At 48.0% G+C, this 24,973-nt stretch overlaps 1 protein-coding gene across 2 annotated transcripts in view; it reads left to right on the top strand.

The window, feature by feature from the left end:
* The first annotated feature begins 696 nt into the window (after nucleotides 1–696).
* Nucleotides 697–24,973, top strand: part of LHFPL1 (LHFPL tetraspan subfamily member 1) — a 222,043-nt gene continuing 197,766 nt past the window's right edge. Inside the window, exon 1 of one of the 2 annotated variants that reach the window (XM_085608215.1) lies at nucleotides 697–1,019. The gene's annotated coding sequence lies outside the window, so the exon portion shown is untranslated. Of the gene's footprint in view, nucleotides 1,020–19,316; nucleotides 19,642–24,973 lie in introns of those variants that run through there. The other variant, XM_085608216.1, reaches the window with a different exon arrangement.

Below are 24,973 nucleotides of genomic sequence, written 5' to 3'. Positions count from 1 at the left end.
CCAACAAGTCCAGGACAAGTTAAATACAAACTTTTGACCTGTATAGAGAGATCTGTCACCTCTAGTTGCGCAATGCAATCTGCATGGATTACACGCACCAAATATCATTTTATACATTAAACATGAATGTTTATGATGTTGACAAGTTCACTCAAATTTTGTTCTTTTAAAAAGTGTTGCTCAAAGAGCATTCGTAGCAAACTTCCTACACTTTATAGGGCCAGTCATTTTTTGAGTGAGAGAGGTGCAAGTGTCGTGTTTCAGTTTCACAGAAAAACTTTTACTTACCAGTTCCATGACAGGTCCCGTGCAATACACCGTTCTCCAAGACTCCCCACGCTTGAATGCTGCGCGACATACATTAACCCAACCGAAAAAGAAACACGCTCCTTCTTACCGTTCCGTAGAAGCAGATGCTATTGTAATGGTTTATCCATAACCACACATCATGTCTTGTGCAATCCTGATTTAAACGGCTGTGTTTGGCAGGTGTTATTAAGAAGTGGCCTTCATTTCAACAACCTCAGAAAACAGAAGGACGGAAGTGACCTCTCCAGGATTGAACAATGTGTCACCTTCCGCTTGCACAAATACTGCTGCAGCAGGTGCAGGAACCCCACCCTACGAAAGCATTGTCATTAACATAATATAGGTGTAGCTGTGCCTAAAAAGGGCCTGACATGAAAACCAGTTACCGATTTACAGTCTAACATCAAAGCACAACGCTTCCAGGAAGCCTGTTTGTACATCGCCTTCCTGTGCAAGTTGAGTTTTTGGTGGGATGTTTTGGACGCGGCTGCCTCACACGCAGTATCAGAGAGTGAAAGCGTCCGGCACGCGAGGGGTTACTGAGGTGCGGGCGCGTGCCACGCCGCCTCCTTCACCATAGGTAGCAGCAGCCGCGCGGCAGAGCAGCTCACCGGCCAGCACCAGCCGGAGCCGCGGCGGCTCCTCGGATGCCAGCGACGGCTCTCACACTACGCCCGCCTTCTGCTGGATGAAGAGCGGCCGCAGGAGAGGTAAGACATCCAGGGGCCACGAACGAATGGCAGGCGGGCAGCCGTATCTGCTTAAGATCACAGGGCTCAACAGGATACGACCGACCGGGAGTTTTCTGTAGAATGCTTGTGTATGTCACTGGTGTGAAGCTTTTGTATCGTCTTTATCATGCAAATATTACGACAAGGCAACATGAACTTTGGTGGTCATTTGCGGAAATGGTAAATGGAAAAATTGATCATTTATTTTGATTAACTGAGGTACTGATTAAGACCCTGCCCTCTGGAAACATAGCAACAACCTGCATTCCCGGTGCAGGGTATTTATGGTAAAGTGGAAGTGCCCGTCATATTTAGTGTGCGGGTATAAATCGTATATTGTACTGGAATGAATGAATGCACTGGAGTTTTGCAGCTGTGAATATTGATTGCACTGACACTTGTTTTGTTTGAAATGTGTACGTTCCTTTGATCAAATCATTTCTAGCGTTGTACGCGGTAGCATTATAAATCAATTTAAATACTTTTACCAAGGGGGACGGAAATGAAAGCAGCATGGCGACGGAGCAGCATTTGTTTTGCTTTTGATAAACCCCTGACTAGGAGTTTGTTTTAGAAAAGTAAATTAAAAATTTTTATTTCCTCACAGCAGTTTGTAGACATTGAGCCTTCTCCGCCCACTTTATTTAGAGTCGGGGAGACCGTCATGTTTCCAGTCCACCGGCGCCTGGCTCTGCCCGCGGAAACCTTTGACAGCAACACGCAGAGACGTTTTAATGCAGGGGCAAAGTGGGCTCTGGCCCAGGGCCCCAGCCTTTCAGGGGGCCCCCTGACAGTCAGCTCCATTCTCCAGAGTTTTACCCTAATGACCTTGAATATTCCCTAAACAGTTTGTTTTAAATTCTATTTTCCTTTCATTTATTTCTTATGTACCTGATGTGTGAGAGTCTAGTACAGCCATTTTGCAGAGAAATTTTGTGTAATATACATAAAAAACGTTTATTTTAGATCAAAACAAGGCCTAACATATAAGAAATGGGAGGGCGTCACAGAGATTATTTGCAGTAATATTGGTGAGCTGCTGCTGTGTTACAATATTGAAAACACACATAACTATCCCTGAATATTAGATGTAAACACATTCAGGGCCTTATTTAAAAGAAGTGATGCATCGCTGTGTGAAAACAGGGATGCGTCGCTTCTTAGTGCGCCCTCGTTGCGACATGATGGATGTGTCATATTTACTGTATGACGCATCATGTCGCAAGGAGTTACAGATATGTCAGTATTTCTGACGAATCTGTATGCGCAAAAGTGATGCATTGCTGGGGTGTGTCTGAAAATACACGCAACTCCAGCAATGTGTCCTTTCACATGGGGCAAGCCCCATGTGAAAGGGCCTGCATCAGTCTTATGCCTGCTGTGTGGCAGGTGTAAGATATTGACGCAATGGCGTCCTAGAAGTGGCGCACTGAGTTCTCATAGATTTCAATGCGCCACTTCTACGAGGCATTTTGCAGGGCAACACCCACCCTGCATACATTATGCCTGGCGCAGGTATAATGCGGTGCAGGGGTTTACAAAGTGAAGCATCTGCCTAGATGCATCACTTTGTAAATAGGGTGTAACATTGCACATATTTTATGCTGCCGGTGCATCACAAAAAGTGACGCACCAGCGGCATAAAAGTGAAGCAAAGCCTCATAAATAAGGTGCTTAGAATTTGGACGAGTGTTCCTTTGCACTGTCAGGGACCTAATGAAATGAAATTTTGTATTTAATAAAGCGTGCAGCTACTCAGACTAGAGAGTCCTGGCGCATGACAGTGGGAGGAAAACATGCGTAAAAGACCCATCAGTTATCAAAAAGCCAGGTTTTTAAGTTCTTCCTGAAAGAGAGTAGGTCTGTGGTTAGTCTCAGAGACTCAGGGAGGCTATTCCACAATTTTGGGCCTAGAAAGCCGTGGGATCTGCCTCCAATGCGGGCACTGCATATTTTAGGCATGATGGCCAGGTTGGCATTGGAAGAATTTAGGGGTCTAGCTGTTGTGTAGCGATTAACGCGCTTATTTATGTAGCCGGCTCCTAAGCCATGGAAAGCTTTAAAGAAGATGGTCATCGCTTTGAAGCCGATCCGTTCTTTTATGCGGAGAGACTTAAGAATAGGGGTCATACTAGATCTGGGTTTAGGTCTCAGGATGGCTCTGGCCGCCGCGTATTGTACCACTTGTAGGCGCTGGATAAGGGATTTGGGAAGACAGAGGTACAAGCTGTTGACATAGTCAAGCTTTGATGTCACCAGAGTCTGCACCACGATCTTTCTGCTCTCAAGCGGTAACAGTGGCAGGAGTTTTTTTTAGCATCCAGAGTATGCCAAAGCAAGTGCCATTTAGATTTTGAATTTGAAAGCACATGGAGAGTGTCTTGTCTATGACAATTCTTACGTTTTTGACTTTCTCCTTTTCAGCGGGCGGGGGCGGCAGATCTTTTGGCCACCAAGCGCTCCAGTCAGGCGTTTATGGATTACCAAAGAAAACAACTTCAGTTTTGTCAGGATTGCACTTCAGCTGATTGATCTTAAGCCAGTTAAAAACCTTTGTGAGGCAAGACCTAATCATTGCCCCGTTAAAGTCGGTTCCTTTTTCACACGTAAAAATCAGCTGAGTGTCATCAGCATAGGAAACAATTTTGGCGCCCTCTTCCTCTACCAGAAATGCAAGGGGGATAGATATATATTAAAAAGGGTAGGACTGAGAATGGAGCCCTGAGGGACACCTACATTCATGGCCGGAACTGGGGATGAGAAAGGGGGAAGCCAGATGTCCTGAGATCTATTTGCCAAGAAGGATGACATCCATTGTAAAGGCGGTCCCCCCCAGACCGATGTTAGCAAGTCTCTCCGGGAGCCTCTCATGTGGGACCATATCGAAGGCCACCGACGTATCGAGCAGTATCAGAACAGTCTTGCCTCCCTGGTCCAGCTTACCCTTGAGAAATTCAGTCACTTCCAGCAGAGCGGACTCCATACTGTAGTTAGCCCTAAAACAGGATTGGGACTCATGAAGGAGCTTCCCATCTTCAATGTGTTTTTGGAGGGCCTTGTTTACATGCTTCTCTAGTACTCTGGAGAGGGTCGGAAGAAGGGAGATTGGCCTGTAGTTGGCAGGGTCCGTCGGTTTGGCGTTAGCCTTTTTTATCAGTTGAAGAATCTTAGCATTCTTCCATAATTTCGGCATGTTGCCTGAGGAGAGAGAAGCATTAAAGAGCTGGTTTACTGTGGGGTTTATGGTGGGAGCTAATAGGTTCAAGATATTCCCTGGACATGGGTCAGTAGGAGAGCCAGACTTAATGCTTTGGAGAGGGGTCAGTGACTATTCAAGCTGAAACTCAGGGAAAGCTAGTGAGATGTAGGATCCAAGAGGTGAAATTTGCTATTAGAACTAAGGTAGAAGGTCAGTTCTTCCTCTGAGATGTTAGTGAAGGCTTGTTGGATCATGGAGATCTTTTTGTGGAAGAATTCAACTATTTACTTAGACCATTCTTCAGTGCATGGCCCTTCCTTTGTGCCGGCTCTCAGGGCAGTAAAGGATTAAACTATGCAAAAGATTTCCGTACTCTTATTTTGGGCATTTTCTATCTTGGTTTGAAAGAGGTTTTTCTTGGCTGCCTTCACGAGAATGTAATGAGCTTTTAAGGTGTCTTTATACACCTTCCTGTCCTCAGGTAGATAGGATTTACGCCATTTCCGTTCAATTGTTCCACAATTTCTGTTGCGAGATCTAAGGGAATCGTTAAACCATGGAGCTGGTGGGGCTGACCTCTTTGAGGAGCAGCAAACAACCAGTACCACTGCATCAATGTTGGTTCGGAGCCATGAATCTATTGAGAGGGCGCCCGAGTCGGGGCAGCCAGACCGCTCTGGTGAGGAACGACCGAGGGCGTCTGCTAACATCGGGATGGATATTTTATGGAACGTCCTGTAATTTGAGACCCTCTGCCCTGTGTTAGCTCAAGGGGCTGTGGCAGAGTTGGGAATGACGAATTTTAATAGGAGGTGGTCAGACCAGGTAATGGGAAGAGGTAGGCTTACTGATATGTCAAAGTTGTGAACGATTTGGTCTAGGGTATGGCCCTTCTCATGGGTGGCCAAAGAAACAGATGAAAACATGTTGCAGGCCTGCTGCGCCTCCAACAAGGAAATTGTTTGAGGGTCTTTTCCATTGTCCATATGTATATTGAAATATCCCAGAATGAGGCAGTTGTTGTATTTTAAGGCCAGGGAGGTGGAGGCTATATTAAGCGTAGTAATAACATTTCCAATAGCACTGGGAGGTCTGTAAATCAGAAATCCAGCTATGCTATGATGGGGGGATAAGGTACAGCAGAAGCCTAAGCAGTCTAGTTTTTTATTGTAAATTATGGCAACACCTCCCTCCTTCCCATTCGATCGGTCCCTCCTAAGAATGTTATAACCCGTAGGGATGGCCGAGGTGATAGTAGGGTTGGAGGCTTCAGACAGCCAGGTCTCAGTGAGAAATAAAAGATCAGACTGTTAGTCTAAAAGTAGGCCATAAATGTATGGTTCATGCTTTTGTATAGAGCGACAATTTAAAAGGGTGGCCTTTAAGTCCTCTGTTTTCTTATTGTTTTTACACTTATTGTTGCGTGGGAGGATATTGGGTGCAAGTTTCCTGGGCTGGAGGAGAGTCCAGTTGCACTTATTGCATCGAAAGTCTACCTCCAACCTCGGATCAGCGGCTTTACAGTGACATAATGGTAGCCGCCTAAGGCTAAGCAGTTTTTCCCTATTGCAATATAGTGGAAGAAACTCACTGGAGGGGAACTGGGCAGCATGGCCGGCGCCGAACGCCTCCGGGCGCAGACAGGCTTACCTTCGGCGCCAGCGGCGCGCCCGCTGTGCACGTCCACTTAGTGCGTCCGTTTGCATCGGGTATATATATGGTTATGGCTATGATGCAAACTGGATTGCCAACACAGCTGAGGAAGCGGAAACTGCATAGGCATAAGTGAGGAGCCCGATAGCAGCCCCAGCCCTCCGTACAATCGGCGTATCAGCCACGGCTGACCAGGACTGGAGGAAAAGTGAGATGCAAATCGAAGCAGCTAAGGAGGTGTAGAAAAGCAGAATCAAGTAAAGTGCAAGTGCACATAGGTAGGAGAAATTATTAAAAAGCACAGAGTAATTCAGCCAGACATATACAATTTAAAAAGTAATAAAAACCTAGTAGCAGGGCAGGAAACACTAAATCCTATATCTATCAGCTGCGCGCATCCGTTTGCATTGGGAATATATAGGCTGATGCCTATGATACAAACTGGATCGCTAGCACAGCTGAGGAAGTGGAAACTGCGTGGGCAAAAGTGAGTAGCCCAATAGTAGCCCCAGCCCTCCACACAATCAGCGTATCAGCAGCAGCGGACCAGGACTGGAGGAAAACCGAAATGCGAATCGGAGCAGCTAAGGAGGTGTTGGCAAGCAGAATCAAGTAAAGTGCAAGGGCGCATAGGTAGGAGAAATTGTTAAAAAGCACAGAGTAATTCAGCCACACATATACAATTTAAAAAGTATTAAAAATGTAGTAGCAGGGCAGGAAACCCTGAATCCTACACCTGTAAGCTGCACATGTCCATTTACATCGGGAATATATAGGCTAATGCCTATGATGCAAACTGGATTGCTAGCGCAGCTGAGGAATCGGAAACTGCGTGGGAAACAGGGGCTCAAATTAGATCATAAATTCAAAGTTGTCCTGAACAGGGGCCCCCAAAATATGTTTGGCCCAGGGCCCCCTAAATCCTTAAGATGTCCCTGCGGAACTGATCAGTGGGTCCAAGCTCCACAGACCACCCGCCCTACTAGTCCAGACATTCTGGGCCCGTATCACAGCCAGGGCACACTCTTCCATGTTTGCGCCACAGCGCACCTTAAAGCAGGTGCGCGGGCTGCAAACATGGAAAGTGCGCCCTATCTACAAGAATGCGCTGCCAAGAGAAATATGGAGCAGCGGTTTAAAAGCTGCGCCGTGTTCCTCTGTGCAGGCGGCAACCACCTGCACCGTTAAAAGGGACCAGGGACCCCCTTGCAGGCAGGCAGGGAGTGTCTGCATCCACCTGCAAGGGGATGTCTGGGGGTCCCTCATCCCTTTTTAGAGGGATGCATTTAGGAGGTGCATTGAAAAGGCAGTACCTTTTTGAGGCGCACTATCAGTGCGTCCCCTGCCAGCTTCTTTGCATCTGCGCCCAGGTCGGTAATACTGCGCAAGAACAGAGGCAAAGTGATTCTCTCATTTGCATGGAGCCCCACCCTCATGCAAATGAGGGAACGCCCTCTAATGATAGTGCTGTCTCTGTATGTGCGCCATCGCTATCTGTATTACAAAAGGGGCCGCACAAGCATCTGCCGCCCCTTCTGTAACACCAAAGTGCCCCGTGGGCGCATAAAGCTGGTGCAAACACCCATTGCGCCACCCGGGGTAGTTGTGTATTACGGCCTCTGATGTACTTTTTTCCAGTTTGCACAGATGAAAAAACAGCTGGGGCTGTATTGAGGATACGGCACACCTTTATTGTTTGCACTACAGCGCAACTTTCAAAAGGTGCGCCTCGCACAAACAAGGAAAATACACTGTATTAGAATGAATGTGCTGCCCCCAGGGCAACCACAAACTCGTGCTGCCCTGGGGGCAGTACATTTTAAGTGAAATATGGAGCAGCTGCTTAAAAGCTGCTCTGTGTTAGGTGGCACCCGCTTGCACTTTTAAGGGCGATTAGAGATCCCCTTGCAGGCTGGTGCAGTGAGCGTCTTTTTGAAACATGGCAAACTCTCAGCTAAGCAGCAGTGTCTTCAGAAGTGCGTCTGTGGTGGTGGCTTCTCTGAACGCTCTGAGAAATATGGTGGACAGTCATCTGCTAGGATGGTGGAGGTTATGACCACCTGGACAGCCACCTACTAAACTCTAAGTGAGGCCAATTGTCGTTTTCGTCATATCCGTTCTATCCCTTACATGGCAGGACCTTGCAGCAAAAACAGTATCACAAGCATTGGGGGAGAAGATGTGGCCTAATGGCTAGAGTGGTCAATCTCGAAGCTGGGGACCCGGGTTCGGGTCTCAGGAGGGACGCTCCTGGCAGCCAAGACATGGAACTCCCTCCCCACTCACCTACGGCTGACCCAGGATCACCTCTCCTTCAGGAAACAACTCAAGACCTGGCTGTTCGAGCAGTAGCGACCCCCCCCCCCCCTCAGCGCCTTGAGACCCTCACGGGTGAGTAGCGCACTTTACAAATTTCTGTGATTGTGATTGATTGATCCTGTGATTCTGTGTAAATCACTTAATCTCCCCGTGCGTAACAAAATGAATGTGTCCATCTGTAACACAACTGGTGCTTGTGTAAAGCACTCCAATACCTTTGAGTCGAGTTCTCGCCAGATAAAACTCTAAAAAATAAAAACAAGTATTGCCCTCAAGAAAGCAGTTCTCCAAAAGCAGACTTCAAAGGGGTATGTAGGTTTGATAGAGCGCTTTGGACTTTTGCCCCTGGCCAACAATGTAGCACTTACAGGCTACACCTGTGGAGAAGGAGCGAGCCTGGTTGGCTGTGGGAGGAGGTAGGATTGGGCGCTGTGGGTTGGTAAGTCATTTTGCTGGCGGCAGAAGTGAGTGTGCATTTGCTAGTGCTTGCATTTGTGTGTTCAAGTGTCAACGTGCGGGCACGTGTGTGTTTTTTGCAGTTGCCTGTGTGTTGTGTCTAACCTGAGTGTCATGTCCCACCCTCTCTATGCTGAACATTAGATCGCCCCATATTAACTTCGGTGGACCATCTATTTAAAGGATCATTCCCAGCTTTCCTTTAATGAGGGCCTCTCTACAACGACAGGGCTACCATTTATACCTTACGGGAGTCTGGAACTATAAACATAAAAAAGATAGAAACTACCTACTGCTGTCTGTTAAATTAGCCTGTAAATCCACCAAGAACACCAGAAGTCTGTATGAACGTGGCAAAAAAGAACAGTGAAATGCAGGGCCATCAGAAATACAGTATCACTCATGAAGGGGGAAAACTGCACTAAGGCACCCCGGCTTTAAAACGCACCTCAATTACCAGTGCCCTGGCAAAGTAATAAATGAAAGTTTAATGAAGGTTTGTTCACAAACGTTTCTATGGGGAATATTTTATTTTGCTTAGAATGGTGGCCCTGGCATCACATCAGTGGACCCACTTGTCTTATTGTCGGCATTCCTGACATAATTGCGGTACCCTATAAATAATAGTGGTGGAAGCCATTGTCATATGGTGAACATCACTGCTATTTGATAATATGATAATTGAGCATGAAGGGCACATCTGTCAATGTGTGGCAAAGTACATGTGCTCATTTTATAATATAGGCTTATAGCCCGCTGACGAGGGCTATACCAGTTGTTAAAAGCCCTGAACCCGAGTTATAGGCCCATGCTGTAGGCAAGGGACTATAACGAGGAAGAAGACATTTAAAAACCAGTAAAGCCCAAAGGCAGAATGGCTATAAGGCTATTTGAACATTCCATCCACTAAGGGTAGAATGTTTTAAATTAAAAATAGAGAAAAGCAAAGACAAACACTGGAATGTTGGCGCTCCGGGTGTATACCATCCATTATAAGCCTGGAGCTACTCCATTGTCTTCAATGGAGCTCTCAAGAGTCCAGTGTTCTAATATTGATAGGCTGAGGTTTGGAGATGCCACGTGTACAGACTAAAAATCAAAAAAATCTGAGATTTTAGGTCAAAATTGTGATCTTTTAATGGGAATACGGAGCATTTGGGGGAATTGAGGACATATATCCAAAATGAAAACTTTGTGTTTGATTGTAAAATTTGTGCAAATTCTGCATTTCCCAAAAATTATTTAAAGCTGAGTTTTGAGTAATAATTCATGCTGAGCTCTGAAGGCTTATTTCTAGTTTTATTTCCTAGGTCCATCGGGCACTAACTGCTGCAGACATTGTTTTATGACTTGTGTACAGGAGTGTCCTCAACGGTGTTATTATTTCATTATCTAATCACCGCTGCTATCTTCTGCAAGATTGGAGTCAACTGTCTACTGCCTGGTCCTGTAAGGTCTCTGTAATCTGAATCCTATCATTGCAGCCTGTGCCTGTAACACTGGTATAGCCCAGCTGTCTCTGGCCCATGGCTCTACAATTTGTATAACTTTTGATTTTTCCGTCCTTCCTCTTACAAGTTGATTCTCCTTCCTACCTTATGACCATGTGACTGAGAATCTTTTTGGAATCTGCAGGATGTAATACTGAAAGGAGAATGAATGTAAAAGTGAATGAAGATGCTACATCTCTTTTCTGAAAATTATAATGCATGTAATTTCATACCCAGATTGTTTGAACAGTCTACAGTAGCTACAACAGTTTAGTCTAGTTATAAGAAAAGAGTGCTTAAAATAGAGTTTGCCACCATTTTCTTGGGAAAGATAAACAACCCTGGAGAGGGTAAGGCTTTTCTTGCACACTGTCAGACCTGGCATCTTTGGTGTGGTTTTACCCCTAACTTTTTGCCTTCAGACCTCCTGTTATGCTGACTTTGTTTTTGCTGGCCTTAAGACTCTGCACTCTTTACCACTGCTAACCAGCGCCAAAGTGCTTGTGCTCGCTCCTTAAAACATGGTAAGATTGGCTTATGCCCAATTAGCATATTTAATTTACTTGTAAGTCTGTAGTAAGGTGGGACCACCTGTGCCTAGGCCCTGTAAATTAAATGCTACTGTTGGGCCTGCCGCACAGATTGTGCCACTCACTTAAGTAGAACTTTAAACAAGTCTCAGGCCTGCCATTGCAGCCTGTGTGTGCAGGTGTAACCTGCCATTTGGAGCTGGCAAGGTAAACTTTTTGCCAGGCACCAACCTTCCTTTTAAATACACGTCACCCCTAGTGTGGGCCCTGGATTGACCAGATGGCACAATGCAGTGTATTTAAAACGTGGGACATGTACTTTTAAGTTTTACACTTCCCGGTATTGAAAAACTCTTAAATTAGTGTTTTTTACTACTGCAAGGCCTACCTCTCCCATAGGATAACATTGGGGTTACCGTATGACATTTTAATAAGCTGTAGCTTCCAAATGGGAACAGGAAACTCATTCATTTTTGATTTCCTTGGAATTGTAATGAAACATCCTAAGTTTTTGTGAAGTCAGATTTAAGATTACAATTTTGAAAATGTTGAAAAGTTGGCATTTTCCTGCCTAAGCCATTTGGTGCCTGCAGCCTGTCTCTGGGGCACATGCCAAGGCTGAGATCTACACAGGCCAGCCTCTGTGGATCCAGCGGAACCGACGGCATCTCCTCTGCTGTGTGCCGCAGTCCCAAGCAGAACCGCTGCATTGCCGCCACTGTGTGGATCTCCACCGTCGCAAAGACCCACTTTGCACTGCACCCCGCCACCTCATTGGAACCGCTGCAGCTCCTCACATCCTTGGCGCATGCCCTTGCATCTTTTGTCAATGGCAGCCTCGAAGATGATGCTGGACTCCGCATCTCAATCTTGCAGCGCCTCGGAACCGACACATTGTCCTGACTGTGCGACACATTCAGAACTGCGAACTTCACATCGCAAGCCCTCATTGACGGGATCCTCGGTGATGATGCAGGACCTCACATTGCAGCCTCCCTTATCTCGGACAGACGCATCTCCAACACAGACCCTTTCAGTGCTCATAAACCAGAATTTAAGGTATTTTGTTTAGCGGACATAATTGTGTTCCTGTAGCCTGCCTGCGATCCATCGCAGTCGGCCTGAGTTTGTGACTTTGTCCTGGTCCGTCACAATCATATATCCATAGTTGGCGCTTGTTGCCTTTTGACACTATTTTCACGGAAATCTTTAAACTTGCATATCTCCAATTCTACTAGTTAGATTTTTGTTGTTTTGGTCTCATTTTATTTATTAAAAGTCACTCTATTTTTCTAACTTGGTGTGGGATCCTTATTGTGCGGTGTTTATCACTTTATTACTGTTTGAAGTGTTGCACAAATACTTTACACATTGCCTCCAGATTAAGCCTGACTGCGCTGTGCCAAGCTACCAGAGGGTTGAGCATAGGTTAATTTAGGGTTGGCTTGTGCGTCAATCTGGCAAGGATTGCGGCGCTCCATGACCAGGGCGCACAACCCCAGTCAACCATCAACCCAATTTCTCACACACACCAAGAAAGCATTCATACATTTCTCCAGTACACTTTCCGAAACTTTTATTTGTAGTCAATTTATGTGAAATTGTGGTGTAAAATTCACAGTTTGGCCCTGTTTTTAAACAGTCTTGAGAGAATGCCAGACACACTCATTCACTCACACACTGTTCAATTTAAAGCAGCTATTTATGCCCCACAACTTTCAAATGCTCGCTATATTCAACTGCAATGTGACATGTAACGGACCATCAAAAAACATTATCATCTTTCTTCCTCTGTCAAACATGGCCAGATCTGTCTTAGAATAAATTCTTCCTGGAATATGTGATGTTATAATGAAATGTCCTGAGATAAACATTGTAAGAGTGTAGGACCTATCTCATCTCTTGACACATGCGGAGTGTGCCTGCTTGCACTCTTCATATACCCTAGTAGCACAGGTGCCCTTGAGCCACATAACATGCTGTGGTGTACCAAAATATATTTACTTCCTGTGGCAGTATGGTGATTTTGCCACAGTTTAACTGCCCGAGCATTTAAAATATTAGATTTCATATTCAATTAGTGTGAGCCATGGAAAAAATTCCTATATAGTTATGGTATGTTAATTCGACTTGATATAGCCCGGAAATCACCCTGGGGCATCTCGACACTGAAAGCGGATCAAGAAAAGAAATTACACACGGGGTAGTTAGAATAGATGAGCTTTAAGTTGTTTCCTGAATTTACAGTATTACAGAATTTACAGTAACTGTACCAGGAAAGGACGTGAAGAGGGAGCTTGTTCCAGGACAAGGGGGCGAGATAGGAGAAGGCCTTACCACCACTGTGTGTAAGACGATGCGGGGGATCCACATACGTGCATTCGAGCTGGATCTTAAAGTACGACTGGGAGCATATACTTTTATGCTCCTTTAAAGAGTGGACATTTATCCTTTAAGGCATTGTATGTAAGGCAGCAGATTTTAAAATGTGTGCGTTTCCTCATAGGAAGCCAGTGTAGTTCTTTCAGCAGCGGCGCCGAAGGTGTGCCTGCCGGGCAATTGAGCACAAGCCTTGCAGCAGTATTTTTAACCACTTGAAGCTTAGAAATGAGTGATTCAGTGGCCTTGGCCAACAGGGCGTTGCCATAGTCCAATCTGCTCATTATCAGCGTTCTCTGGGCGGTGATAGGAAGATACGGGAAGATTCTACGCAGAAGGCGTAAGTAGTGGTAGCATGAGCCAGTAGTGGTCAAAATATGATTTCTCATGGTTAGGTCTTGGTCAATTTTCATCCCCAGGTTTCTCAATGCCTGATTGGGTACAGGGGGGGCACCCAGCTGCTGCGGCCACCAGTCATCAGTCCACGAGGGGCAGAAACTACCCCATGCAGAGATGTTTAATGAGCCTGAGCTAAATGGTGACGAGTGGGCCTTTGATCACAGCCCTGGACCCACGAAGTGCTGCCTGGCCTGTGCTGATCTGCTGTGTGCCCCCAAGCGAGTCTGCTGCATCCGAGAGACGCCCTGCAACCCCGGAGAGTGCCTGGAGGGAAGGGAGGCCTTCCCACATACCCACAGAGGAGTGTGCCCAGCATCCTGGTTGGGGAGGGACCTACGGTGAGGCGTAGGACATACAGGCCACAGGAGAGAACCCTGACAGCACTTTCATCGCCCTCGGCCGGGCGGCTACTATCGCGCCCAGGAGGTGAACAGCACACTTGCTGCGAGGTGTGATTGCGGCTGCGCCAAGATGGCGTTGATCCCCGCCATTGAGCCCTTTGTGGTGGACAGGGCTCCCTCATCCCTTGCCCCGCGATGGAGAGACTGGACCGATCGCCTCCAGATCTACTTTGAAGGGGCAGGCATAGCCCGGGACAGGCGCAGAGCCCTACTCCTCCACCTCGGAGGCAAAGACATCCATCGCATTTACAAGACCCTGGTGGAGGCCACACCCAAAACGTATGTCACGCTTCTCAATGCCCTAAATGCGCACTTCGAGCTGATGGCGAACAGGGACTACGAAAGATTCATCTTTCGCCAGGCCAAGCAAGAGGCAGAGGAATCGCTAGATGCGTTCCACGGGCGCCTGAAAGAACTTGGCAGCACGTGCGGATTTAGGGACGAACAGGAAGAAATCCGAGGTCAAGTAATACAAGGGTGCTACTCATCCAAACTCAGAGTTAACATTCTTCAGGAGGATGGCAAATCTTTAGCGGACATCCTCACCCTGGGCCGGTCAAAAGAACTGTCGCAAGCCAGAGCATCCCACATGGAGGCGGCTCTCCACCGCCCTGTCAAGACGGAGCAGGTCAATGCGGTGGAAACAACGAACGTGGTGAGGCCCAAAGCGCGCCAAAACACAGGGAGAAAACAGCAAGACAGGAAAAAGGGATGCGTCTACTGCGGAGGCACACCCCATCGCATGCAAGACTGCCCGGCGAGAGGGAAGAGGTGCAGTGCCTGCGGGTGGATGAACCACTTCGCGGCGGTATGCCAATCTACGAAATCACGGAAGGAGGCAGCTCAGACAGTGGCTGAAGAGCGGGACAGTGAAGACATGGATGATGATGCGGGAGACTTCCCGGTCCACTACGTATTCGCAGTAGATCAGCCACGACAGAAGAGACGGCGACTTCCAAGGTGCAGAATCAAGATCCACCACCAGGATGTGAGAGCCACCATAGACACTGGGGCTTCGATCGAGCTAATGGCTGCCAATGTGTACAATCAACTAAGTCCACGTCCACCATTATGCGAAGCAAGGATCAGGGTACTCGCCTACGGACAAAAGACACCTATCCCGCTCTTGGGGTGTTGCAAGACTGAGATGAGACACCAAGACCTCAAGATCCCCACCACAGTGTACGTGACTCCAGAGGGAAGCGGTATGCTGATAAGCGGACAATCAGCAGAAGAGCTGAGGCTGATATCATTCGCCATGGCGGTACAAGAGGAAGAACTGGAGGCCATCATGGAGGAGTTCGAAGACGTCTTCAAAGGCATCGGATGCCTGAAAGGGAAAGATGTCTCTCTCCACATTGATCAGTCAGTCCAACTGGTGGCGCTGAGATACAGGCGCATTGCGTTCCACTTGCGCAAGAAGGTCAAAGAAGAGCTGGAGACACTGGAGAAGCAAGGGATTATAGAAAAGGTCAGTGGACGCACCCCTTGGGTATCCCCGATCGTAGTGGCACGGAAACCGAAACAGCCGGGGCAGGTCCGCATCTGCGTTGACATGCGACTCCCAAACGCCGCGGTAAAAAGGGAACGTCACCTAACCCCCACCATTGACGACATCTTGGGAGAACTGAACGGCGCAAAATGGTTCTCGTAGATGGACCTCCGGTCCGGATATCACCAACTGCCGCTACACCCGGACTCTCGCTACATCACCACATTCTCTACGCATGTCGGCCTCAGGTGCTACCGATGCCTTAATTTCGGGATCTCAAGTGCTGCGGAGGTATTCCAAAACACCATCCGTGAAGTCCTTAGCGGGCTACCAGGGGTCTTGAACGTAAGCGATGATCTACTCGTATACGCATCGTCGATAGAAGATCACCACCGGAGACTTCGCGTGGTCCTCCAGAGGATCAAAGAATCAGGACTGACCCTACACAGAGAGAAGTGCCAGTTCTTAAAGAAAAAGATCCGTTTCTTTGGCTAAACATTCTCCGACCAAGGAGTTGCCCCGGACCCCGACAAGGTGAGAGATGTACAGGAAGGCCCAGCACCTTCCAACATTTCGGAAATAAGGAGTTTCCTAGGGATGGTGAACTTCTGTGGGCGGTTTGTCCCGGATTTGTCTAACCTCACAAAGCCCCTCAGGGAACTGACGAAGTCCACCACTACATGGCAATGGGGCCCCGAACAAGACCAAGCCTTCAAAGATACTAAGGCAGCCCTGTCGGCAGACACAACACTATCATACTTTGACCCGGCCCGATCCACCAATGTCGCTGTGGACGCCAGCCCATATGGACTAGGAGCTGTGCTCACACAATTGCAAGGAAATGGAGAATGGGCCCCGATAGCATATGCGAGCAGATCCCTGACGGACACAGAACAGAGATACTCGCAGATAGAGCGAGAAGCGATCGCCATCCACTGGGCCTGTCGACATTTCCACGTCTACGTGTACGCCATCCTTTCACAGTTTCCACAGACCACAAACCCCTCATTCCCCTGTTTCAAGGGTCAGCGTCTAAGCCTCCGCCGAGGATTGAAAAATGGATCCTTCAACTACAGGAGTATGACTATCGAGTGGAATACAAACCAGGCTCATCCAATCCAGCAGACTATCTTTCGAGGCATCCCAGGGTGGCCACCAAAGCAGAAGAAGAGGACGCCAAAGACACGGAGGAATATGACCGGCTTGTATCGGAAAGATCCCGACCACTTCCCATGAGCCTTGGGACGATTGTAGAAGCCACCCGGAGGGATGAATGCCTGCAACTGGCCCTAACGGCGGTCCGATCGAATGACTGGCGCCCCATTCAGTCCACCATGGCCAGACGAATGCCGCAAGCAAAGACCGTCCTGGAGTCAATTGTGCGGGTCAAGGATGAACTCTCAGTTGACAACAGTGGTTGTTTGCTCCGAGGCCCGCGACTGGTGATCCCATCAAGTCTGGCTCAACAAGCGGTGGACCTCACACACCGGGGACATCAAGGCATGGTGAAGACGAAGAGTCGGCTGAGGGCCAAAGTATGGTTCCCAGGGTTGGACCCACTGGTAGAGCAAACAGTCAGAACATGCCTGTGGTGCCAGGCGTCGGGTCAACCGGATCACCCTCACCCCGTCATCACCGAAGAAAACCCCCAACGGCCATGGGAGCGGGTGAGTGCTGACTTTGGGCACCTCCCCGAAGGACGCTATGCCCTAGTGATCATCGATGACTACACGAAGTACCCAGAGGTCGAGGTCGTGGGAAGTCAGACAGCCGCAGAGGTCATTACGAAATTCGAAAAGACCATCGCCACCCATGGAATATTCGAAGTGGTGAAAACAGACAACGGCCCACCCTTCCAAGGACAAGAGTTCGCTGACTATCTCAAGGCCTGGGGGATTCATCGCCGGAAAGTGACCCCGCGCTGGCCTCAAGCAAATGGGGAAGTAGAGAGGTTCATGCGTACTCTCAACAAAGTAATACGCATCGCGCATGCCGATGGATCACCGCTCGAGAGAGCCATCTATAGTTTCCTGAGAGAATACCATTTGACACCTCATCTCACGACAGAGGCAGCTCCAGGACCAGCAAGAATGGGCCGAGTAGTGCGAGACACCATCCCGCATCACCCAAGCTGGGCCCCGTCTCAGATTGACGCTGGAAAGGTCCTAGCCAACAGGACCAACTCCAATGACCAGGCCAGCGCCGACCGACGAGCCCGAATGTCAGCCATTCAAGTGAGAGACAGAGTCTATATGAAGGACAGGTACCCTGGGAGCAAATTCCGGCTCCCATTTGAACATAGGCCCTGGACAGTCGGCCGCCGAACCGGCACCATGATAACAGCAAGAAGAGGAACCGAGGAAGTCACACACAACATCTCTTTCTTCAAAAAGGTGCATGCTGGAACTCCGGACCTGCAATTGTCAGAACACCTGGACGCCAGACCACGTCATCTGCCAGTGGAGAAAGGCCCAGAAGATGATCAAGGGATGACCCCCACCGAAGATGAGAATCGATCCGACCAGGGCGCCCCTTTATTGCCGGGAACACCAGTCGGAGGTCTGCCAAGCTCCCCGGTGAGATCACCTGGCAGCGAAGTCTCGCAGGGGATGACCCCATCCTTGCCGTCGTCACGGGGACAGCACTCCAGATATGACCTGAGAAGAAATCCGACTCCATCCTCCCGGCTGGCCGACTTCATGGTGTGACGGACCTGGGACTGGAATTCTAGCGACTGGTAACAGATCTACATGATCAATGTTTGTTTGGTGTTTAATAAAGGTTAGAAGGAATGTAGTATTCTCCGACGCGAGGTAGCGGTGCAGTCTACCCGCGTCGGAGGTGTTGCGCTAGCGCTGGCGTGTGACGTCATGCTCTTACTATAAATAAAGGGGCGTGGCCCGCGAAAAGCAGTCGGGACCACACTGAGACCAGAACGAGTGTCCCAGGCAATTATTGCGGCCGTAGCGTTGATGGCATGTGCACGAGTGGCCTCATAACCATTACACCCCCCACCCCGCCCCGCCCCTCCGCCCCACAGCGTTTCCTGCGCTAGCAGCCACTGAAACCCCTTGGGTTCTTGGCCCTCCATGGAGAGTCATTTCTGATAGGCCATGGAAGACGTCAATCTTCTTGCGGTTGCTCATCCATTCTTGCTATCTTTGGAATTCCCATTCCATCTTTGTCCTCTTTGGTGCAATTCAGTACCTTTATCTCTATGTTGTGACTTTGCTATTTAAGATTTCTGTTTACAAATCAGTTTCTACCAGGAGCATTTTACCAACAAGTCCAGGACAAGTTAAATACAAACTTTTGACTTTTGTCACCTCTAGTTGCGGAATGCAATCTGCATGGATTACACGCACCAAATATCATTTTATACATTAAACATGAATGTTGGTGTTTATGATGTTGACAAGTTCACTCAAATTTTGTTCTATTTAAAAGTGTTGCTCAAAGAGCTTTCGTAGCAAACTTCCTACACATTATAGGGCCAGTCATTTTTTGAGTGAGAGAGGTGCCAGTGTCCTGCTTCAGTTTCACAGAAAAACTTTTACTTACCAGTTCCATGACAGGTCCCGTGCAATAAACCGTTCTCCAAGACTCCCCACGCTTGAATGCTGCGCGACATACATTAACCCAACCGAAAAAGAACCGCGCCTTCTTATCGTTCCGTAGAAGCAGATGCTATTGTAATGGTTTATCCATAACCACACATCATGTCTTGTGCAATCCTGCTTTAAACGGCTGTGTTTGGCAGGTGTTATTAACAAGTGGCCTTCATTTCAACAACCTCAGAAAACAGAAGGACGGAAGTGACCTCTCCAGGATTGAACAATGTGTCACCTTCCGCTTGCACAAATACTGCTGCAGCAGGTGCAGGAACCCCACCCTACGAAAGCATTGTCATTAACATAATAGGTGTAGCTATGCCTAAAAAGGGCCCGACATGAAAACCAGTTACCGATTTACAGTCTAAGTAGTAACATCAAAGCACAACGCCTGTTTGTACATGGCCTTCCTGTGCACTAGAGTTTTTGGTGGGGTGTTTTAGACGCGGCTGCCTCACACGTAGTTTCAGAGAGTGAAAGCGTCCGGCGCGCGAGGGGTTACTGAGGTACGGGCGCGTGCCACGCCGCCTCCTTCACCATAGGTAGCAGCAGCCGCGCGGCAGAGCAGCTCACCGGCCAGCACCAGCCGGAGCCGCGGCGGCTCCTCGGATGCCAGCGACGGCTCTCACACTACGCCCGCCTTCTGCGGGGTGAAGAGCGGCCGCAGGAGAGGTAAGACATCCAGGGGCCACGAACGAATGGGAGGGGGCAGCCGTATCTGCTTAAGATCACAGGGCTCAACAGGATACGACCGGCCGGGAGTTTTCTGTAGAATGCTTGTGTATGTCACTGGTGTGAAGCTTTTGTATCTATCGTCTTTATCATGCAAATATTACGACAAGGCAACATGAACTTTGGTGGTCATTTGCGGAAATGGTAAATGGAAAAATGGATCATTTATTTTGATTAACTGAGGTACTGATCCCTGCCCTCTGGAAACATAGCAACAACCTGCATTCCCGGTGCAGGGTATTTATGGTAAAGTGGAAGTGCCCGTCATATTTAGTGTGCGGGTTTAAATCGTATATTGTACTGGAATGAATGAATGCCCAGGAGTTTTGCAGCTGTGAATATTGATTGCACTGACACTTGTTTTGTTTGAAATGTGTACGTTCCTTTGATCAAATCATTTCTAGCGTTGCACGCGGTAGCATTATAAATCAATTGAAATACTTTTACCAAGGGGGACGGAAATGAAAGCAGCATGGCGACGGAGCAGCATTTGTTTTGCTTTTGATAAACCCCTGAGTAGGAGTTTGTTTTAGAAAAGTAAAAAATAAATAAAAAAACTCCGCGTTCCATCGCATTTTATTTCCTCGCAGCAGTTTGTAGACATTGAGCTTTCTCCGCCCACTTTATTTAGAGTCGGGGAGACCGTCATGTTTCCACCGTCGCCTGGCTCTGCCCGCGGAAACCTTTGACAGCAACATGGGCACTGATCAGTGGGTCCAAGCTCCACAGACCACCCGCCCTACTAGTCCAGACATTCTGGGCCCGTATTACAGCCAGGGCACACTCTTCCATGTTTGCGCCACAGCGCACCTTAAAGCAGGTGCGCGGGCTGCAAACATGGAAAGTGCGCCCTATCTATAAGAATGCGCTGCCAAGAGAAATATGGAGCAGGCAGCGGTTTAAAAGCTGCGCCGTGTTCCTCTGTGCAGGCGGCAACCACCTGCACCGTTAAAAGGGATCAGAGACCCCCTTGCAGGCAGGAGCAGGGAGTGACTGCACCCACCTGCAAGGGGATGTCTGGGGGTCCCTCATCCCTTTAGAGGGCTGCATTTAGGAGGTGCATTGAAAAGGCAGTACCTTTTTGAGGCGCACTTTCAGTGCGTCCCCTGCCAGCTTCTTTGCCTCTGCGCCCATGTCGGTAACACTGCGCAAGGACAGAGGCAAAGTGATTCTCTCATTTGCATGGAGCCCCACCCTCATGCAAATGAGGGAACGCCCTCTAATGATAGTGCTATCTCTGTATGTGCGCCATCGCTATCTGTATTACAAAAGGGGCCGCACAAGCATCTGCCGCCCCTTCTGTAACACCAAAGTGCCCCGCGGGCGCATAAAGCTGGTGCAAACACCCATTGCGCCACCCGGGGTAGTTGTGTATTACGGCCTCTGATGTACTTTTTTTCCAGTTTGCACAGATCAAAAAACAGCTGGGGCTGTATTAAGGATACGGCACACCTTTATTGTTTGCGCTACAGCGCAACTTTCAAAAGGTGCGCCTCGTACAAACAAGGAAAATACACGGTATTAGAATGAATGTGCTGCCCCCAGGGCAACCACAAACTTGTGATGCCCTGGGGGCAGTACATTTTAAGCGAAATATGGAGCAGCTGCTTAAAAGCTGCTCTGTGTTAGGCGGCACCCGCTTGCACTTTTAAGGGCGATTAGAGATCCCCTTGCAGGCTGGTGCAGTGATTGACTGCACCCACGTGCAAGGTGATGTCTGGGGAGGTCCACAAGACCCCTTCATCCCCTCCAGAGGGATGCCTTTAGGAAGCGCTCTGAAAGGGCACCACCTTTTTGTGGCACACTTTCAGTGCGTCTCCTAAAAGCATGTTTTCCTCTGCGCCTGCATCGATAATTAGGCTTGGGCACAGAGGCAAAGTGATTCTCTCATTTGCATGAGGCAATGCCCCATGCAAATGAGGGAATGCCCTCTAATGATAGCACTGGTCCTACATGTGCGCCAGCGCTATCTGTATGATAGAAGGGGCTCCTTCTATAATACCAAAGTGCCCTGGTTCGCACAAAGCGGGTGCACATGCCCTTTGCGTCCCCGGAACACTCTGGGCAATACAACCCCTGGTGGTCTTGATGAGGAAAAAATAAAAATGACCCCACACTCTGGGAGAAACAAAGTCCTGTTTTGGAAGTTTGCTTTTGAAAAAGTAATAACTTTGCTGAGCGTCTTATTGAAACATGGCAAACCCTCAGCTAAGCAGCAGTGTCTTCAGAAGTGCGTCTGTGGTGGCGGCTTCTCTGAACGCTCAGAGAAATATGGTGGACAGTCATCTGCTAGGATGGTGGAGGTTATGACCACCTGGACAGCCACCTACTAAACTCTAAGTGAGGCCAATTGTCCTTTTCGTCATATCCGTTCTATCCCTTACATGGCAGGCCCTTGCAGCAAAAACAGTATCACAAGCATTGGGGGAAAAGATGTGGCCTAATGGCTAGAGTGGTCAATCTCAAAGTTTGGGACCCAGGTTCGGGTTTCAGCAGAGACGCTCCGCATCCTGTGATTCTGGGCATATCACTTAATCTCCCCGTGCGTAACAAAATGAATGTGTCCATCTGTAACACAACGGGTGCTTGTGTAAAGCACTCCAATACATTTGAGTCGAGTTCTCGCCATATAAAACTCTAAAAAATAAAAACAAGTATTGCCCTCAAGAAAGCGGTTCTCCAATAGCAGGCTGCAAAGGGGTTTCCGACGGCACAGCCATTGATGTTGGCAGTCGGAAAGTAAACCACGTGGTTATTCCGAATCGGTTCCGACTGGCTCTCGGAGTATCCGTGCCGGTCGGAACCGCATCGTGCAACTCTATGGACAGCATTTCCGAACGACCGATTACGATGTAGATTTCCAAAAGCCTTTCCGAGTTGGCCTGTCCAACACAAAAAGGCTTTAAAAGAGTGACTTTTGGGGGCCTCTAGCGCGGGCCCCCTTCATCCTGCGGCTTCCGGTTGGGAGCCGACGGGGTATCTAAAGGACCCCCCTGTAAAACCCTGCACTGTGTGGCAGACACAATGGGGTGCCTGCTACAGGGTGCAGGGTTTTCCTCACACAACCCATTTCCCCATAGGAGCCCGTGTTACGGCCGGTTGTGGGTCGGAACACCGGCTCCTATAGGAAACAATGGAACTCTGACCGAACAGTGTTCGGTCACATTGTAATCGGCTGGGTGGAACCGCCGACCTCAACTCGGTCGATTCAGAATCCACGACTGGGTCGTGCAGAAAGTTTCCGCCCAACATAGTAATGAGGCCCTTACTTGTTCTGGCTGCGGGCCTCTGAGCGGAGCTTTGGGCACCTGACCTAAATTGGTGTACAATTTAGCACTGGGAGGTGGTGCTTCACAGTGAGTAAAAGGCCACTGCCACAGTGAAGGTCGCATGTTGGGTGAGATAAACAGCTACACACCTAAGTATTATGTTGGTTTGAGAGAGCGCTTTGGAATTTTGCCCCTGGCCAACAATGTAGCACTTACAGGCTACACCTGTGGAGAAGGAGCGAGCCTGGATGGCTGTGGGAGGAGGTAGGATTGGGCGCTGTGGGTTGGTAAGTCATTTTGCTGGCGGCGGAAGTGAGTGTGCATTTGCTAGTGCTTGCATTTGTGTGTTCAAGTGTCAACGTGCGGGCACGTGTGTGTTTTTTGCAGTTGCCTGTGTGTTGTGTCTAACCTGAGTGTCATGTCCCACCCTCTCTATGCTGAACATTAGATTGCCCCATATTAACTTCGGTGGGCCATCTATTTAAAGGATCATTCCCAGCTTTCCTTTAATGAGGGCCTCTCTACGACAGGGCTACCATTTATACCTTACGGGAGTCTGGAACTATAAACATAAAAAAAATAGAAACTACCTACTGCTGTCTGTTAAATTAGCCTGTAAAATCCACCAAGAACACCCGAAGTCTGTATGAAAGTGGCAAAAAAGAACAGTGAAATGCAGGGCCATCGGAGGTACAGTATCACTCATGAAGGGGGAAAACTGCACTAAGGCACCCCGGCTTTAAAACACACCTCAATTACCAGTGCCCCGGCAAAGTAATAAATAAAAGTTTAATGAAGGTTTGATCACAAACGTTTCTATGGGGAATATTTTATTTTGCTTAGAATGGTGGCCCTGGCATAACATCAGTGGACTCACTTGGCTTATTGTCGGCCTTCCTGACATAATTGCGGTACCCTATAAATAATAGTGGTGGAAGCCATTGTCATATGGTGAACATCACTGCTATTTGATAATATGATAATCCGGCAGGGCTGCGTCCTTGCTCAATTGCTCTTTACACTTTTTATAAACGAAGTGGACGCAGCACTCAAACTTGTAAAGTCGGATGCACCTCAGGCGGAGGGTCAAGATGTGCCGGTCCTGCTTTATGCAGAGGATGCCGTACTTTTATCGAGAACACCTATAGGCCTACAGAGGTTAATAGATAAGTTTGCCAATTTTATTAAGGGTAGAAAGTTGCATATTAATAAGACTAAAACATATACTATGGTTAGTGGTTCAAGGCCCGGGAGAACCAAATCCTTTTATGTAGAAGGACAGAGAATACAAACAGTAGATAAGTTCTGTTACCTAGGGATAACCTTTTCTGGTAATGGTAAATGGTCGCAAGAAATGACGAATGTTAGGTCTAAAATGGCAAAAAGTGTACATGGGGTTTTTAGGTTTGCCGCCAAAATAGGAGACCGCCGAATTAAAGATATGATGCACATTTATCAATCGAGATGTGCCTCAATCGCACTTTATGGTGCGGGGGTATGGGGTCAGCATTCTCATGGTGATTTGCAAACAGAGGAAAATATGTTTCTTAAAAAGTTGCTCTGTTTACCCACTTCAGCGTCTTCTGATCTAATACACAGCAAAGTGGGGATTAATTACCTGACGGACCTAATTGGGCTAAGACCATTATTGATCTGGAGATCTTTATGGCTGAAAGAAGAGACCACATTCAACATAAAAATTATTAAAGACTGTTTCCAACTAGATAATTGTTTAAAGATCCCTTGGCTTAATTATATAGTACAAACTTTCAAGGATCTATTTAAAATAAACATTTTGGAAAACCCCAATGAAGTAATAGAAATGCCTAAAACTGAACTGAAAAATACGTTTCTGAGGGAGAGAAAGTATGCACATCAAAAAAGTAGTGGGCATTTAACAACTTGCCAGTTCTATTATTCATATTTAAAAATGGAGGGTTTCCAAGCTTATTTGAGCCAGGTAACTAGATCGTCACACCGATTTGTCCTTACAAGAATGAGAT

This window comes from Triturus cristatus, chromosome 5_2, assembly GCF_964204655.1.
Source record: "Triturus cristatus chromosome 5_2, aTriCri1.1, whole genome shotgun sequence".
In the NCBI taxonomy this organism is placed as follows: Eukaryota; Metazoa; Chordata; class Amphibia; order Caudata; family Salamandridae; genus Triturus; species Triturus cristatus.
The sequence above is the reverse complement of the archived record's forward strand: the minus strand, read 5'-3'. Positions and strand labels throughout refer to the sequence as shown.